Source organism: Myodes glareolus, chromosome 6, assembly GCF_982192425.1.
Source record: "Myodes glareolus chromosome 6, mMyoGla1.1, whole genome shotgun sequence".
Taxonomy (NCBI): Eukaryota; Metazoa; Chordata; class Mammalia; order Rodentia; family Cricetidae; genus Myodes; species Myodes glareolus.
In genome coordinates this window covers 70,099,710-70,119,676 of record NC_142031.1, presented here as the reverse complement: position 1 = coordinate 70,119,676, position 19,967 = coordinate 70,099,710, and the positions used below count along the sequence as shown (strand labels likewise).

The 19,967-nt window shown below is 43.0% G+C and overlaps 1 protein-coding gene across 2 annotated transcripts in view; it reads left to right on the top strand.

Annotated features, from left to right (window-relative positions):
- The first annotated feature begins 4,067 nt into the window (after positions 1–4,067).
- The window catches only part of Gprin3 (GPRIN family member 3), a 67,415-nt gene continuing 51,515 nt past the window's right edge, over positions 4,068–19,967 (top strand). Inside the window, exon 1 of one of the 2 annotated variants that reach the window (XM_048439629.3) lies at positions 4,068–4,275. The gene's annotated coding sequence lies outside the window, so the exon portion shown is untranslated. Of the gene's footprint in view, positions 4,276–10,517; positions 10,627–19,967 lie in introns of those variants that run through there. The other variant, XM_048439630.3, reaches the window with a different exon arrangement.

Below are 19,967 nucleotides of genomic sequence, written 5' to 3'. Positions count from 1 at the left end.
GTAACAACATATGGTTTGGGGAAAGATGCAGTCGTCTTATACACATAATAATTAATTCTCTCCAGAGCCCAGTAATAAGAAAAGTATAGGGAAATTAAAGGTAGAGAAAGTGTACTCTCAGAGCCAGAGAGACCCAGAGGGTAAAAACATACCCATGAATCATCTGGTGAACAACACTGATGCCATTGTTCAGTGATAAATTGCTTGTGCGTCTATGTATTTGTGGATGCGCATTATGCATCTATGTGTTTACGTGTTGTATGCACATGTGCTTATGTGTGTAATGAATGTGTGTTTACATCATGTGGTTTGTGTGTTTGCATATATTGCAAGTACGTCCTGTCAGTACAGCTAAAATGAATATACCTAATCAAAGACATGAAATTTAGGAAAAATACTTTAATTTAAAATCTTACATATTTTAAGTATATTGTGACCCCTGCATATTACTAATGATGTTCACTTCAAAAACATATGCTATCAAAAATATTATTGGGATGGACATTGAATTTAATTTGTGATAAAGTCAATAATTAGCTGTGGTATACTGTATAGCTCATTTGAATATTTCAGAATTTGGATTCCAGTAAATGGAAGATAATGATTCACTGAACAAATAATTTCAAAGTTCTTTATGTTGGGCAATGTTTATGAAATAGAGACCTAGCAGAAAGCACACACAGAAGCCATTACATCATACAAGGCAGGCATGCAATAAACAACTGTGCAACATGCACTAGCGACTTTTTTTGTACACATGATCACAGCCTGAGGGAAGAGAGGCTGATTTGACTTACAGTTTAGAGACTGCAGTCTCCCATGGCTAGAAAGGCACAACAGTTGGGACATTTCAGGATTGGGTGACAGTAGCTTGAATTGCAACCTGAAAAAAACTTGGTGGGTTAGGAAGGAAGCATAGATCAACTAAAAACATGGGTAAACTGTCACCTTCAAGGCCTGCCCATAAGGACCTGTGTTTCTTCTCTCCATTTAGGATCATTTAGGATCCATTTTTCATAAATTCTGAATCTTCAAAAACACCCTTGAACTCATGTCTATAAATGTCTTGAGTGTAAGTGCATTCAGTAACACTTACACTATTTTATCTGTGGTTTTGGTTTATCATTATTCTGAAAATTTCTCTGATGGGATTGGCATCATACTTGGTGTCTTAGGGTTTCTACTTCTGTGAAGAGGCACCAAGAAAAAAAACTTTTAATTGGAGTGGCTCCCTTACAGTTTTCAGAAGTTCAGCCCATTATCATCATGGTGGGGAGCATAACGGTGTGTAGGCAGACAAGGTGCTGAAGAAGTAGGTGAAGATCTACATCTTGCAGGCAACAGGAAGTCACCTGAGACATTGGGCGGTATCCTGAGCGTAGGAAACCCCATAGTCGACCCCCACAGTTATACATTTCCTCCAGCAATGCCATACCCACTGCAACAAAGCCACACCTCCTACTAATTCCATTCTTTATGAGATTATGGGGGCCAGTTACATGCAAACCACCACACTTGGCTTTTGTTTGCGTTTGTAATACCCTCATTTCTCCTGCACATGTGTGCTGTTGAGGACAGAGCCACACAAACTTCTGTGCTGCTGAAGAAGGGATTCCAGCTGTATCGGGGTGTTACTTAAGAATCACCTCAACGCCATTTTAGGGTTGGCAATAGACTTGACTCTAGAGGGGTTCCCAGGTCCAAGGAGCTGTCCCCAGCTTGTTCCTTGGGCAGCAGAGGAGAGGGTACCTGAACTGGCCTTGTCCCATAGCCACACTGATGAATATCTTGCATATCAGCATAGAACCTTCATCTGGTGATGGATGGAGATAGAGAGAGAGACCCACATTGGAGCACTGGACTGAGCTCCCTAGGTCCAAATGAGGAGCAGAAGGAGGGAGAATGTGAGCAAGGAAGTCAGGACCGCCGAGGAGTGCGTCCACCCACTGAGATGGTGGGACTGATCTAATGGGAGCTCACCAAGGCCAGCTGGACTGGGACCGATAGAGCATGTGATCAAACCAGACTCTTTGAATGTGGCTGTCAACGAGGGCTGACTGAGAAGACAAGGACAGTGGCACTGGGTTTTGATTCTACTGCATGAATTGGCTTTGTGGGAGCCTAGTTTGTTTGGATGCTCACCTTCCTAGACCTGGATGAAGCGGGGAGGACTTTGAACTTCCCTCGGGACAGGGATCCCTGACTGCTCTTAGGACTGGAGAGGGAAGGGGAGGGGAAATGAGGGGAGTGGGAGGGAAATGGGAGGTGGGGAAAAGGTGGAAATTTTTAATAAAAAAAAAAGAATCACCTCAATGTCCAGCTTATCTGAAAGAGTCTAGATCTGTTGCGTACCATCCTGATCATAACTCTATATGGCCTCTGCATGGCATTGAAAGTATTTCTTGCCAGTACTTATTTATTGATGCCATTTCTTGAATGATTTTCACATGAGAGCTTAAGTAGAAGAAACTTCCCAACAGTTTAAAACATCTGACAAGAACGGTGTATGTAAAACTTAACAGAAGCTGTGAAACTTACTCTGTGCAATGGGAAAACAGAATGAAGACCCTATGTATGCCCTGACCGTAGGAACTTGTGAAGGTGTCTTCCTTTATATTGCAGAAGAGATTTTTGCCTATCATTAACTGGGTGTGTATATGATTGAGATAATTATGGGAATATGGAAGAAGTATGTTTAGAACAAGCGAATATACAACCTATTTATCAACCGACATAGAGAACCACCCAAATTATGCCCTTTAGACCACACCTTTCTTCTGTGGCTTTGAGAAAGAACTCTCACTTGTGTGGTCTGCTGTACTGTCTGTCTTGACAGTGTAGCCCTGTACCACACTACACTGCCCCTTCCTCTGAATAAAGTTATCTTGCTCTGTTTCCACATCACTATGAGCCCTTACTTTCAGTCTTTGCTTAAAAGGCTAACAACCTGGCTAAGACCAAAGCACACTCCAGCACTCTTGTCAGACAGCTATTTCAGAAGTGACCTGGGGCCGCTGCAACCTTGTACTCTTTTCCTCCTTCAACCAAAGGGAGACTGGAGGACAGCTGTCCAGTTCTGTGCTCGGGAGCTATGATACAACTTCTGAAAGCCCTTAACCCACCTTCGGGAAGTATTTACTACTAACATTAAAGAATCATATTTAAACTCCTGGCCCAGTGACTGAGACTTTTTGGCCTGACCTGGAATTCTGTTTAAAACTCAGATCCCTGAGCCCGGTTATAGTCGCCATTTCAACCGGATCCCAGGGAAAAAGCCCTGAGTACTAGCTGGGAGGCCATTCCTTGGAGGGGTTGGCACCTCAACCAGGCTGCTCACTATTCCAGTCTCAAGCAGTTAGAAAACATGAAGTGCTAAACGGAGCAACGCCCCCTTAATAAGCAGTTGTGAGAATTACAGCTGCTTATTTTGCAAACCAATACTCAGTTATAATAGTTCTTGCGGTGTTATTTCGCATCATCTAACAGCAGCCGTTAGACTGCACACTACCCATTTGGTGTTGCCACAGAGAACAAAGGGGCTGTCTAAAGCCATCCAGACTCTTGGAGGGAGGTATGAGGGAGACGGACAATTGCGATCACAACTCCAAGTACTTTTGATGCTGTCCACTTTACAACATATACCAAACTCCTATGGTCCACTTGCTTTCAAATCACAGTCCATGACTTTATAAGGCGCCACCTACTCCTCTATACCCGGACAGAGGGCATGGTGAACTGCTGGACGGAGTAAGAGTCAGACTTCCTACGGAGTGGCTCTGGGTCCCCAGCACTCTTTCCTAATCTCCTTAACTTTCCATCTGTCACTTGTCCCCCCTACCACAGAAGCTCAGCCTTCTAGTCCTCTGAGCTCCCTCGGGGCGCTAGGCTCCCAGCGCTGTGGCCCAGCCGGTGGGCTAGGGCAGAGTTCGCCTTGCAAGGAGTCTGCGGAGTTGCAGCCAGGACTCAGCGGCTGGGGCCTGGCCACGGGGGCGCGCAGGGCGGGCACGGATCTTTCTGCCAGCACGTGAACTCCACCTCCACGCTGGCTTGGCGCCGAGCGGCGGGGCTGCTGGTCTCCGCCCCGCTCCAGCGCCGCCTCAGCTCTTGGCATAGTAGTCTCAGTTCCTGATCGCGCAGAGCTGGCTCCTGGCTGCAGAAGACCGCTGCATGCCCCCCAGCATCGGTGTGGCCGAGCCAGGACTGGAAATACACGTGCGACTGGAAGCCTAGCACCGCGCAGGCAACGGCTCAGCCAGGAACAGCCCGCAGGAGCAGGTAAGCAACCCGCCGCCGCCAGAAAGGAGCCGCCCCCGCGGCCACCTGGCCCAGTGGCCAGCCTTGGGACAGGAGCTGGCAATGTGCCCTGTGCTGGTGTAGGAGGAATTCGGTCCCACATTTTGGTGGTGGATTTTTTTGCCTGTTGCTCATGTCCCCAGCCCATCTTGCTTCCCAAGAAGGGCCATATTCCCCGCAGGTGATGTATTTCTCTGCAAGGTTATTGCTCCCTAAGCTCTGACTCAAGTGAAAGAGGAAAGCCGCTTGATGCTTCCGACCTGGAAATCCTCGTCAGTAGGATATGCACACAGCGAATATGCGAAGAGGGGCGTGTTTGTCTGTGTGTGCGTGCGTGTGTGTGTGTGTGTGTGTGTGTGTGCATGTGTTTGGCATTTTTATTATTTCCCTAGGATTATTTCCTGTAAGGTCAAAAACCAAGTCATATGCACTATTCCCCCGTTTACGTGCATACATGTGTATGTATTTATTAAAAATTTGCATATGTATTTATTCTTGAGGTAGGAAGGAAGAGAAGAGCAAGGTTGGACTGAGGCTGAAAAAGGGAAATCATTGTCGAGCATGATCAGCGTCTAGAGGTGAACTTTGGAACCACAGTAAATCAAGGCAGCGACTAGAGGGTGATAAACCCTTCTCCGGGTAGATTATAGCAAAGGTCTGAGATGTTCATCCAGTACACAGCCAATCTTCTTGCTTCACAGACAGATGGAAAAGACAGGCGTATGCAAGCTTTTAAACACTGGACAAAAGGAGAGGAGAGAGAGGGGAGACTTGGCACTGGAAAGTCAATTGGGGTGGAAGGAAGGCAGATCAGGCTTCAGGGGCTTTTGAGGGGGTGTAAAGAGAAGTTTCAGGCTGTATATGGACAGTTCAAGGTTAGGGTGATGTGAGAGCAGCTGAGAAGGTCAGGGAAAGGCAAAAGACTGAAGTGGGTGCTATAGGCTGGCAGCCACCTTGTCTGAAGGTGTCTAATTCCCTCCGTTTTCACAGCACATTTGTTCAAGATCCATAGGTCCATGCTTTCATTTCTTTTTTTTTTTTCGTGAAATCTGGGTCATGACACAACGGGAAGAAACTGAAGTGTTTACAACACCAGAAAGATTTGGAGAGAGAGTGATTAAGGCTTAGCTTCATGAAATATTTACACAGCTCTTGCGTGGGCTTTTGTTTGCTCTTGTTGGTGCTTCTGCATATTTTACCTTGATAATGCGTTGAGCAGACTTCTCCCGAAAGAGCCTATTTTCCAGCTATAAACGATTCCTTGCTTTCCATTGTGTTCACCATTGGCCTGTCCTGAGTAACAGTTGTGGGAAGAAAGGTACATGAGTCAGAGTACAAAGAAGAAAATCTCCATTGCTAGCCTCAGATGGCCAGAGTTTACATAGAGAATCTTCACTGATGAAGAGTAAGGAAGAATTTGTTCAGTTTTTTCCAAGTTTGTGGTGTGTGTGGTGTGTGTGTGTGCACGTGCGCGTGTGTGTATGTGTGTGTGTTTAGTGGAGAGACTGCATTGATCGTAAACAGGAAAACAATGTAGTAACCACCATTGCTATCACCAGTCTAGATGTTCTGTCTCTAGAACACCAAGAACTCAAGGAGACACAATTAGCCTGCTGTTTCAGTGTGGTGAGAAGTCACCTAATCACCAAATACTGTTGGGAACGTGGTATGTTATGGCATACTCACAGGGGGAGGGATGGAGGACCAGCAAAATCAGTTAACCTCAGTTAGTGAAGAAGTGTACTTCTGGCAGTATGTACTAAAATTTGAGTGTTTTAATTGCCTGGAAGACTTTCCCAGAACCATTATTAGTTCTTGATTATGCCTAAGATATACTTTAAAAGATGCATTTAGATACAGAAATCCTTCTCTGTTGGAGTTCTGTCACAAAATCTGCCACTTACCGGGAAGTCGTTAAATATCAGTCATAGAATCCCAAAATGACAGAATACTGGCTCCAGACAGGGAAGACACAATTTCCCACACAGCTTGCACTGGGGCTTTCCATGGTGGCTGCTTCCGCCCGTTCTACACTCACGCCTTCATTCAGCCAGCCAGTCACTTGCTCATTCATGTACTCCACTTGTATTTTCTTGAACAAGGCATGGTCCTTGAATGTGAAAGACAAGAATCAATAAGACACAGTCTGAGCTTAGAGCACTTAATGAAGAGACAGATGATGTGCCTAAGGGGACTGTGGGAAGGAGCTTCCATGGTTAGGTTAAGGAGGTGAGGCGCACAAGGCAAGTTTCCTAGGAACCAGACTAATGAGAGCTGCCACTCTGATTAAGGGGAGAGGGAAGGGCCTTAAGTAAGCAGATGCCTCGGAAGGCAATCCTGGGATGGGAGTCCCTAAAGGTAGAAGATGGGGAGAAAGAAGGAAGCAGCCATCTATTACCAAGCCCAGTCCTGAATGGCTTCTACCTCAGCCTTCAGGAAACACTTCTGTTTGGAGACAAGGAATCCATTCATAGCAGGGCTGTTCTAGATTGTGCTTATCCACTTCTATATGCTCCCAAGATCGGCAATTCATAATTAGTTTAATTCACATTTGTCTGCTTAGAAGAGAGAAGGGCCTTTGAGTAAGCCGTGACTTTCTGTGCCTCAGCCGCTTCATCCCCAGTGTCCATCACCGCATGGTATGTTGTAAAGGTCCATGATAAAGGAGAGATTGAGTTTATAAAAATGAATTTTAGAAATGTGGGAAATCTTTCCTGGTTTTGCTTTTAATTTGCATTTATTTACTTCTTTACTCATTTGTTTTGAGACGTGGTCTTGCTCTGTATCACAGACTGCCCTTAAACTCACAATCCCCCTGCCTCAACCTCTCAAGTTCAATGAAAGAAGGCATGTACTACCACACCCAGCTTGGAAATCTTATTTTTATGATAACAGAACTCAGGAGTAAAGGATGAATACTAGTGACTACAGAAAGCATTTAAATACCTAAAATGACTCCATAAGACAAATGCAATCAGCAAATAATAATTATCTCTGGAAAATGGATCAAAGAAATCCCAAAAGACACATAGAGGTTTGTGTTAATTTTTAAACGAGAGCTATAATTATATCAACCATATAGTGATTAGTAAGTGACCTCCTAGACCTGGGCATATCAAACCTCAAGGACAACATGACCATGGAATCAGTTTAGGGAATACGATCAACATTTTTATTGTTGAATATACCAGGGATAGCATTTAAAGGTAGATGTAGCCCAGAGGAGTTTTAAATGGTTGGTTTTTGTAAGTACATAATGAACCATGATGTAAGTGTGTGCTCCTGCTTCCCGTGTCCTGACTCATCTGGCTGCTACTTACTGCTTCAGGTTTACAAGATGCAGAAGTTGAACTAAGATCACCACGCAGGCTTTTATGCACTGACCTGAGCAGCAGAGCTGCATCACTGAGGAGATAACACCTGGGAACTGACCAGATGTGTCAACAGAAATTCAGAGGACACGGTCCTTAGTGCGGAATCCATCTGAAAAGCTTCAGCGAGGGGTTGGAGCTTTAGTTAGTTTGCGAACGATGGTTGGATTCAAGTGGGTAGTGAGATAAGGGTGGTACGTAGACATGTAGAAAATAGACGTTTACTATAGAGAAACCATCAACATATGAATCATTCTCCCGGTTGCAAATTCCTCACTGCCTACTCTATGTCCCCATCCCACTCTACCTGGCAGCAACAACAGTCACTGATACAGCAGACTCTGAATGACGGCACACTGTCATTGGTGACTGCCTTCATGTTGTAGCCAAGAACTTTAACTGTTCTTCCTGCGGGTCTCCTGCTGTATGTCATTTGTCCCATACCTTTCCATTCCTCCCCACTTCCCTATAACTGCTATCTCATTCTCTATTGCTGAGTATATAGCATTTAATGCTGTTGGTCACTTTATAGCTAAAGTTTCTTTTCTTAATACTTCCAATTTTGGGAAAATTAGATAGAAAGGTCATTACAGCATGAACCTGTCCTTTCCTGTCATTTTTTTTTCCTGTTGCAGTCATTTGCTAGCTGGACCTAGATTCAGTTGAATATGATAATTGAACTTCTGACTATTGACAAGATGTACCAACGCGTAGCATGACTCCTTTCTCAGAACACAGCTACAAGCACTGGAACAGAGGGGGCAGAGAGGTGGTCAGGTGATTGTCACGTTCAAATAGCAAGCATGCATCATGAACAGAATCCCAGGCTGGGCACCATCACTAAGTAGTCACACCCCAAAGGGAAGCACGCCAATGGCCATATATATTTTCCTTTTGTTGTTTTGTGTTGTGACTGTCATCTTAGTTTGATGTTTAAATATGTTTGTCTGAAACATAAACGCCTTGGGTTGGCAAGATGGCTCAGTGGATAAAAACCCTTGCCGCCAAGCCTGATGACCTATTCTATTCCCACTTACTGGAAGGAGGGAACCTCCAGGGGGTGTATCCACTATGCCAGACATATACTCAAGAAAGGAAGGGAGAGATGGAGGAAAGGAAGGAGGGAGAGACGGAAAGAAGGAAGGAAGGAAGGAAGGAAGGAAGGAAGGAAGGAAGGAAGGAAGAAAAAGTGATAAAATTAAAAATTTTAAAAAGGCAGTTTGCACCTGCATGCTCTGCTGTGGGTGCCCAATGGTTATTGTCAAGAGAAAAAGTCACAGGAGAAAGTTTTGGTGCCCTTTCTCCCATTTCTTGCTGTCTCCACTTTGGAATAAATCCGATATTGACCCCCTCTGAATGAAGCTATGTCTTTACTCAGAACAACAGCACTAGGCCATACAGATTCACCAGCATGAGTTCCTTGATTTGGGGTCAAGATATGAGGATTGTAGTGTTTCCCTACTCCATTGTTCTTTTCTTATAGCTGAATGTTTAGATTAGTGATAATCTGACAGTTTAGCATTCCATTTAGGTTTGGGATGATAAAATTGGAAGCTGCATTTGAATTGGAAATACATTCTTGAATTAAATGGGGGAAATGTCTATGTAATCTTATAGCTTAAATGACTCAGTGTCTTGGATGCCAATGAGAAAATCACTCACTGATTTTTACCTGGGCATGTGTTGGAGTTAGCAACATACTAACAGCACTCCAGTCTTCAAGCTTGTAATTAAATGGTCTTATTTTGAAGCCAGTCATAACTTAGGACCAGATCATAAAGGGCAGATAGTAATAACTGACCCATGATCAGACAGCTAAATGAAATGATGTCTTGGTTTCTAATCTCAAATCCAGAGGTGTTTAGAAACCTATAATTTTTTAAGGCACCCAAAAGATTCTGGTAGGTATATTTTGAACCATTATATACTAATAACAGAGTCCCTGTGAGTCTGTAGCATTTCTTCAGTCATGTTAGGTTACAGTCCAGGCGCAGGATCCAGTGTGGTGGGGGGTATGACAGTGGTAGTGATGGTGTGTGCTGTCAGAGTCCCCTCCTTGGAGGCAGAAGAGCCTAACATGGAGTCTTTCCTTCCAAATTGAGGGTGAGTGAAATGCGCCTTTCTAAATCACAAGCTAAGATGAAAGGTGGACCAAAAAAAACTCTGTTTTATGCAGTATCTCTCTCCTACAGAGTCATAATTTCACAATTCAGAATGAAAATTTGGAAGCCATGACCAATTATGCAGCATAGAGAATTTGCATAGTGTGCTCACTAAGGGTAGAGCCATGAAAACTTCAGACCCTCTCTGACCCTATTATTCCAGGTATTAGTAAAGCTATGGAGATCAGCTAGATGGTGTAGAGCATAGCACATTCCATTGGGAATGTTTAATTTCCGAATCCTAAAGACGATGTGTACCACTCTTGCTGCTGCTGGGAAGTTAGCTGTAGTCAGGATTCACAGCTGTGAAGCTTTCAGAGCCAAGAAATCCATAAAAACAAAACAAAAACAAAATCAGAAGACCAAGCAAGTCCCAGGCCTCTCTGGGACCTCCGTAGTGTTGCTAAATGAGAGGCAACTATCACAGATCCAAACCTCCTTCAAAACTCACAGTTACATCTAGCAATTTTCTGAAGAATAAGAAAGCCTCAGACAAGATATTTTAAGCCTACTCTAAACAAACCACTGAAGTGGGAGATCTAGTTTGTGAAGAATAAGATACTGACAGATTCCTGATTATTTTTCAGGGCTATTGATTATAAACAGCCTAAATGTTAAGTAAGCGTGTCATGTAATGGGAAGTTCTTTATAACGGATGCAAATTTGCTTACACGTAACCCTTAAGAGAGCAGAGTACTGGTGCTAACTCTGTTTCCTGAGTAACCAGAGCATCCTCGTTTCAGCACTTGTGGACCACTGATTTCTGAAGTGTAATCGGCTCTGCCCATGCACTCCCCTTAGTGAGTACTCTATACAAATTCTCCATGCTGCAGAATTTGGCATTGCTTCCAGATTTTCATTCTGAATTGTGCCTCTGTAGGAAAGAGATACTGAATTAGAGACGTCTTTTTGTCCCCATTCTGTGTTAGCCTGTGATAAGAGTGTGCTTTCCCATGATAAGCTTTTGTAAATTGTTCAAGAATTTATAAGCACTGTTCATTGTGAGTTCCACTTTGTTCAAATCTGGTCTTTGTCTTTGCCGTATGACATTTAGAAATAAATGCTCATTTCCTCTAAGTCAGTTTCTCAGTGCACTCAATCATGGGTTGAAACTTTGCTATTTCCGCAAACCCTCTTTGATTCTTGAGCACTGTGTATGAAATTGTTGACTATATAGCATGAACGTTTTCACAGGTGCTTAGTATATCAGTATTTAAGAATGCCCTTTAAAAAACTCTTCTATAAATTATTTCTCCTTAAAAAGGAAAGCCAAATGAAATAATAGTGAAATAGAGTTTTAAGTGAAGGTTGGTTTTGTTTTCATATTGAACATCCTCTAAAAACAGTCAAAGAACAGAAATTTGTCAGTTAGGGGGTAGAGGCTGAGCTCTGAGTATGTGTGAACCGGCTTGGCAATCCCCACCACCTCGGCATGATTTCTTGTCTTTAAGTTGCTTCTTAGAACAGATGATGATATTTCAGGGATCTTCACTGCATGGGCCTCAGCTTTGCGAACCTGAATAGGTACCAGCTTAGAAACTAAAACCCACCAGTCAGCATGCCAGCAAAAGCATCTCAGCCTGCAGGTATTTGATTTTCACTAAGTCAACGTTCAAAGATGAAATCTATTATAAAAACATGAAATACGGGCCCACGTTCTCGGGTTAGGCACAAAACAGCTGCCTGTGTTACCTGCGGTAACTTTATTACAATCTCCACTTCCCCCTGCTGCCCCTCTGACCTTGACGTTTCCTGTAAGTCACTTGTACTCACTCCTTCCACTTTATTCTGAAATGCACTTCGGACTCACAGGTATGAGTCTTGGAACTCTGCACGAGGTGCTCCTAAAGTGCCACAGGACTCTAAACCTCCATGTCTCAGTTAACTCCATTAAATGGGTGATTCCCATCTTCAAAATATGTAGATTGTATAAAGGCTTAATAAATGCAAGTTGAATTGACCTAGTCTACTAGTAGGAGTAGAGGAGTTTTGTTTGTTTTTTTAATTTGTCGCTTACTTGATTTTAAGTGTCTTGAAATTGAAATCATCAGTTTTTACAATAATTTATTTTTTCTTCCTCTGAAAGAGACATTTGAATTGCTTTACATAATTTTAAATGCATTGCATGCTTACATACAACATCATATGTTGTTTATATGCCATATTTGCCTAGCCTTCTGAAAGCTCAGAGCAAATCCCAGTCTTTAGAGTAGGGGTATTTGAACTAATCTTCCAAGAGTAGCTTGGATGCATATCCCTGTTCCTGGCTGGGTCTTGTGAGCTGAAATGAACTCTCTAAGATGATTGCTGCCTCTGCATATGACCCGTCTCTGAAACTAATTCCTAATATGCTTGCCACTGGACCTCAGAAGTGTGCCCTTAACATGGATAGAGGGATAAAGCTGAGGTGACTTTGTCAGGATTAATGAATTTGTGTTGCAAATAAGGACAGATACCCCTTTGCTTATTTTGTTTGCTTTTTGGTTTTTGTTTTTAACACAAGGTTTCCTGTATCCCACACTGATCTCTAACTGGCTGTACAGCTGGAGATGACTTTGAACTTCTAAGCCTCCTGCCTCTACATCCAGAGTGTTGGGTTGTATATTCTGCCCTGACCAGAGTTTCTGTGGTGATGGGAATCAAAACCAGGACTTCATTCTCCTTAGGCGCTCTGCTGACTAAAATGCACCCCCATGAGACAACAGGATGAGAATCTCAGACCAACCTTTTGGAAGCAAAAGCTGCCTCAATAGCTCCGAAGTCTCTCAGCCTTTTTTTCCTTTCCTGTGAGCACTTCATAAGGCACCCCCTCATCAGACCTCCTACCTTCTTTCTAAAAGCATCCCCTCATCTAATTATTAATCCTAAAAGTGTCAGTGCTGCAGTAGCTTCATGCCAGGAAGACAGTGCTGAGAATAGCAGCATTTGAAGGGAATAGGGGACGCAGTACTACATCCACTTCGGGCTCTCTGCAGAAGCAGCAGCATTTCCTTACGCCAGAGGAAGTGTATAACTGTTGGTGCCATGCACTCTGAGACGCATTGATGGCATGTAGGCTCGTGAATATAAAATACTTCAGAAATAGTTTTTTTTTCTTAGTAAAGGTAACATAAGTTTAATATTTCTGTAAGAAAATGATCTCTAGATCTCCTACTGGTTATTTTGATGTTTGAAACTGTAGTGATGACTGAATAAGCGACTACCCCTGTGGGTTTTGTGATTTCTAAGAGGAGGGTTCCCGGAGGTAATAATGTAAGCCAGGATGGACTAGGGATATGTCAGCTCCTTAGCCTTTAGAGATTAAAGAAAAGCATTGATGGATTGATTCTGGAGCTGGCTTTTAAAAATGTGACTGGGGAAGGCCCTGCTTGGAGGAAGTGCAATTCATTAGTCATTAGTCTAAGCTTACTGAGCCTGGACTATGTGCTAGGGGACCTAGAGTTGAAGGAAATAGCCTAAGGATTTAACTAATCCCCAGCCTCCTGGAATACTGCTACCAATAACTGTGATTCACCAAAGTAACAGTGGGCCATTTTCCCAGCCAGGATCTCAGGAATTCCCCTAGTAATCTGACAACATCCCCGCCTCTGTTCCCTGTATCTCTTCCTTCTGTAGGCACCACCAATTAAGCTTAGCTTCTGTGTATCTTCCTAGTTTTACAATATGCTTGCTTCACCCATATTTCTTTCTTCCCTGGTAGGTCACTCTGAAAACTAGAAGTAATTCTCTGTCTAGTCTTAATGTTTCAAGAAATAAACCTCAGACATGTCTTCAACTCTGTGTTAAAGTTATTCTCTAACTGGTAAAATCCAGACACCAGGGCACAGTGAGAACAAAGAGGCAGACTGAAAAAAAACCTTGCCGTTTCTACTGGTGGCCTTCGCACAGGAAGTCTCTTCTGAGTCACAGCCTTGGTGAAACTTCAAGAAAAGAGTTACGAATAAAATAAGCAAAGTGACATTATTACAGAAATCATTTTATTATCAAGATAATATAACAGATGTTATAAAAGATTCATTATACTGATAAACCATTGCTGGAATTGCTGGTGATCCTCCAGTAAGCGTTGAGTGGTTAGTGACTATTGGTTTGGATAATTGCTTAGACCTGGGGACAGTCTCTACCCTAGAGCCTCATTATTGGGGCTCCCATTCCAGAGTGCTGGAAATGTCCAACTGTTCCCTTAGCTGCTCTTTAAAATGCTTCAGATCCTCTTGCATTGCCCTGCCCCTGCCCCGAGCCGCAACTCTCCTGTGGATCTCCTCTCCAGAACACAAACCTGGTAACTGAAGTAATAATGCTCACCTCTGGAATTTTCAAGGGTGATTGTTACCATTTCTAAAGCAAACTGAGGGGGGAAGTGTCCTTGCCTTATCACCCAAAAAGCAAAAGAGGAAGCTAACGGCAGGGTGCCACTTCCCTGTGAAAGAGCAACCAGACCTGTGGGGGAGATGGGAGAAGGAGACACTCAACCCTGTTGACTCCAGGCACTAGGGGAAGGCTGATGTGTTATATTTTATCCATCTACTTTTAAAGAACGATTTATCCATCTACTTTTAAAGAACAACGAATCGTTGATGACAACGATTGCAACTCACACAACTCTCAAAATGCCCTTCCAGATTCCTTGTTGGTATCATTCTGCTGAACATGAAAGCTAGAAGGTTACCCTATTAAGCTCCCATTTAAAAAATGAGGAAACAAGTTTGGCAAACTCTACTGAAAGGAATACTATCTATTCAGATTCACCCGGCCGCAAAGCCGGCTTCCATATGCCATGCTGTGCTGACCCTTGAAAATTATCAATAGAAATGACTAACCAGGATGTAATGGATAGATTCCTCCCAACATGAATTTCATTTCATGATACTTTAAAAATAAATGTGAAAACTCCTGAAATAGACATTAGACATAGTTTTTAATAAACGGGTAAGTTCCAGGACAAGCCTTTTAAGTCTGTAAATCATTGTATAGGCAATAAAACCAGCAAACATGGCTTTATCAGAATATCCAGGTAACACATATGTTCAGCAAACAACATTTCTTTGTTTCTCAAAAGCAAAGCTAAGTGCATTCTCTATAGTCACGTGCGCAGGCAGTACACACATGTGCGCAAGCACGTGAACACTCACATGCACAGCAAGGGAGAGCCAAGCCTGTGTTTTGTTGAACTTGCTGTGGACTTTGGACTTAGGAACTATTTATAGAACTGGTGTTTCCGAGATTGCTCTTTTAATCTTAGATGTCCATTACTCAGAAGTGTTAAGCAATGCCCTATGCTAGCTTGTAGCTAAGAGTCCTGCGTGAAAAAAAAAAAACTGAATAAGAAAACCGTATGCACGGAGGCTGAGGATAGCCTTTCAACTCTGATGCAACGCAAATGCTAAGGTCTTCATTATCCGTGTTCTTTATGGCACTCACTGTCGAACCAGGGCCTCATCCATGCGGTGAGCTATGTTTCTGACGCAGCAGTGGAACTGAAATATATTGATCTCTGTCAACTTCAAAGATGAAAATTAACTATTCTTAAGAGTCATTGATATTTTCCTAGTAAATAAGAAATTGAGGGAATTCTCCTCAGGGCTGCTCTCATCCTGCTCCTTGGGAAGCCTTTCAGCACCATTACCATGTCAAAACACTCTCTCTGTTGCAGGGGGTGGTGGCAAGGACTTTGCTCTGTTGTGTCTGGAGACTCCCAGAGTGGCTTGTGAAATGAACTTAGATAGTCCGGGTTTCCTTCGAAGTTTAACCGTTAAGAAAGTATGAGTATGTCTTTTAAAAGCATCTGACTGGCATGCCAAACCTGGGACGTCACGGGTGAAATTCCTTCTGAAGAGGCTAATCTTTTCTAAATAGGTTAGTAGCTAAAGTCTACTTAATAAAAATATCGAGTAAAAATTAATTTAGGGAAGTAGCATATAAGAGAAGATCAATGTAATAGAAATATGCACGTAGCATAGGAGACCATGGTGTGGGCCTCAGTTCCTGCTGGGGATGTCAGTTCCAAGTGCTGCTCCTTTTCAGCCTGTCCATCATGGTTTGCTCTTTAGCCATGCTTTGTGCTCATGGAGTTAAGATGCCCTTGACACTTTTTCCAAGACACATCCTTCTTACTATATACCCTTACTTACCATATACCCTTACTTACACCCTTCTGCTCACCAGTGAGCTTGCTTTTGTTCACTTATAGGTAGATTTTTAAGGAGTTGCTCCATGGAACACTCATGCTCTCGGCCAGCGGTTCTCAGTCAGTGGGTTGTGACCCCTTTAGGAGGGTGTTGAAGAATCCTTTCACGGGGGTCACTTAAGACCATCAGAATGTAAACACAGATGTTTACCTTACAACTCATAATGGCAGAAAATTACAGCGCTAAAGTAGCAATGGAAATGATTTTATGGTCGGGGGTCACCCCAACAAGAGGCACTGTATTCAAGGGTCACAGCCTTAGGAAGGTTGAGCAGTACTGCTTGAGGCAGGGTAGATACACAGAGAAGCTGCAGAACTCCTAGCTGCCATCAGCAGTGTTCTGTGAGTGGTGAACATCTGCCGTTGACGCTGAAGACAAAGCCCTTGAAAGCCCTGGACCTCGGCCATAATCTTTTCTTTGTCCTTCCTGAACGCTTAGAGATCTTTGGTAGGAAGTCCCTCCAGTGATAACATGCACTGTAAGAGACTCATATCACAAACCTCTAGGTGTGTTCTGAAGGAAGGTATTATGAGCACGGACAAAAGGCCTCTATTCTCACAGCTAGACATGGAGACTCTGAAGCCACTTTAGACACCATAGGAGAAACTGGTGCTGATTTGGGGTGGTAAGGTAATTCGTTTTTGTTCTCTTGGTGATTTCACATGTGAAAACTTAGCACGTTGGTTTCTTGGAATTTTAAAAAGATCAGCGACATTGAGACGGGAGCTAGATTTTAGTAGTTTCTCATTGCTTTTTTTCACATAAATTTCCCCCCGTCCCTCCCCCCCCCACACACAATAAATGGTTAAGGTGAAATTATTATTAGGGTTGTTTGCCCTCAGGGAACATTTCCGACCATACAAATGCTCCCGAACACTATGAACATACACTTTGTGTGCGAGCATCTGTGTAGCGTCACATCTGCTTTACGCTGGCTGGCGATTCCTGTGATTTGAATTGGTGAAGAGGAAATCGCTGTGGTTTCCTGCCAGAGTTTCAATGCAATGGTGAGAAGAGCAGGAGAGGACAGGGCCTTTGTGGTTGCCTGCTTGCCTACTGCTGCTCTTGTCTCTTTTGTGAACAACAGGAAGCCAAAATTTGTACTTAACTGATTTCAACTCATGTTCAGGGAGGACTAATAGGTGCACCAGTCTGGCGAGGATCAAATGAAAAGAAGATGCCTGCCTTGAGGGGGTGAATTCTAACAAAGAAAGTGAAATATCAATAATTTAGGCAAAGAAAGGCAAAACACTCACAGGAGAATTTCTCTATGTTTACTGGAAGGAAACACGTTGTGATAAGTCTGATTAATTGAAATTGCTTGCACATTTATAATGTTATAATTCATTGTGAGTACATGTAACTCTTCAGGTAGCCTGGGATTAGGGCATGTTCTAAAGGAAGAACTGGTCAACTCTGGTAGTTTGGGTGCTGATTGGTAAGTGGGTTGATTATTTTTGCGACAGGGTCTCACTATGTAACCTATGTTAGCTTTGAACTTACCTTGTAGCCCAGACAGTGTAGAACTCCAGACATATCCCCTGCCTCAGTCTTCTGAGTGCAATGGTTATGGTTCTATGCCATCAATCCCTACTATGGATAGTTTTCAAGTCTAATTATTGAACCAAAGTATAAATTATTTTGACAATTTTTCTGTTCTCTTTGCATGAACTGGACTCCAAGATTAGTTATTTGGAATGTGTGTGTGTGATTTCATGTGTGTGCACACATGCACCCATGTGCATGCTTGCATCTGCGTAAATGAGCGTGCAGATAAGCTTGCATGCAAAATCCAAAGCAAGGCATCTATTGCCTTCCCTGTTGCTAGTACCATCATTCCCTTGAAACAGAGTCTGTCCCTCAACTGGAAGCTCACAGTTTTGCCTGAACTGCTAGCCAGTGAGATCTCAGGGTCAATCTGATTGCCCTCCGATACTGGAGTTGCAACATCTATGCCTGGCTTTTCACATTTTCACATCAGATGCTAGGGATTTAGACTCAGGTCCTCATGAATATTCTTCCCACTGAACTACCTCCTCTGCCACAGTCTATTATTTTTGTATGAATATTCCAAATCCTTGCCACAAAAAGGGAAAATGAAATGATATGGTTTAATAACTTAATACTGTTTCCTTTTGTATTACCATAACTTTTCAAGGATTTATATTTGTTAATGTGTATCAGTGTTTTTCCTTCATATGTGTTGTGTTTGTGAGAAAGAGAGAGTCTAAAAAGATAAACTTTTCAAATTTTATGGTTATTCTGACAAAGGTTCAAGAAAAGGTGGAGGGCGGGGTGCTGAAAAAACCCTGACAACAAGTATAATAAGCAAGAACATAAGTCACTGGGGACTTTCTTTTTTTGATAGTGGTTATCTGAGGTCCTGGAGCTGCAGGGGCCTCTAGATTTCTATGCAATTATGAAGATCCATCTAATCTAAATCAGCATTAGAGTGAAACGTATTTGGCGCCTTAACTGAGCAGTTATCTTGACTTACAATGTAGAGTAAGCATAGTATTGGCTGTTCCCTCCCCTGCTTGCAGAGCTGACTGACCTGTGGCTCCCTGTTGCTGCTCAGTATTTCAAAACAGTTTAATATCATATGTCATTATCCTGGACAAAAACCAGATCCCAAATTTGAAACATGATTCTTATTCAATGTGTATTGAATGTCAATGAAGTAAAAAACCAAAAAGGCAGTCAATCAAGAACTGTCTACTCTCTTGATTGTGGTGACGGTTATACCTTAAACATTTGCCAGAAATCACAGACATAAAAAGAGTAGATATAACCGTATGTGAATTTTGATTATTAAAAGCAATAAAATCCAGCTTAGAATTATGGCCCTGAGTATAATATCCTCCTTGTTCTGAGGTCAGAAATCTGAGTCATCTGGAGAAAATGCTTATTCTGATCCTGTTAAAATGGACCTCAGATTTCAGCTAACAGCTCCATTGCCTAAGATGACACTATGTTACCGCTCTAGTGAGCACGTGTGTGAGCCTCACATGCCGTGTAGCCTCTGCTGTCTGTGTGATTCGGGCACGCCTGATATCCACACTCACATTCAGACTGGGGAATGATGCCTTCCCATTTTTCTGACTCATGAGCAGTGCCATGCTTCCTGTCATAAAGGCTAATGTTGAGATACTTAGTGTCCCATGAGATGTGGGCCTTCTAATCTAGCACGAAAGAGAGACACATGCCTCAGTAACTGTCATCTAATCAGACTACTGCAAATCCTGTAATCGAGGTTGCTTCCCTGTATTGAGGCTGTAGAGAGAGGGCTATCAGGAGAGGATTATTTCACAAAGACTGGCATTTTTCCAGAAACTGAAATTTCCCTGTTTCTAACCTCTTTGAGAAATGATATTTTTTTCCCTGCCATTCTCACCAGTTTTTCTCCACACATTGACAATCTCAATATGCAGTCGATATATTAGTGCTTTGGTGTGGATGAGAGAGCGGGAGGGAGAAAGAAAGGCAGGGAGGGACAGTATGGTCAAGGCAAGCAATACTTGTTCAACCCAAGCTGAGGAGGACAGGCCAACTCGCTGCCACCTTTTAAAACTGGAATGATTCTTATTGGCTGCAGTCCAGGCAGATTACTGGAAGCAATGTTTTAAAGCAGTGTTGGAAAGACCATGAACGACTGGAGCTTATTCACCATAATGAACCACTGAAGGGTATTTGAGCTCAAACTAATGGGATCAGACTGGTTTCAATAGCATGCCATTTGACACAGTGAGACTGGGAGATTGACTGGGGATTGGCAGCTACTCTACTACCTGGAGAGCAGGAGGGAAGAGCTGAGACAGTGCTCTTAGTGTGACAGCAACAGTGTCTGAAGCGCTGGGTATCAAGAGACGTCACTATGGATGATCTGTGAGTGCTATGTGGCTGAGAGCTGGGCTAGGATAGTTGAGTCTCAGCTGCTGCTGTCAGAAACAACG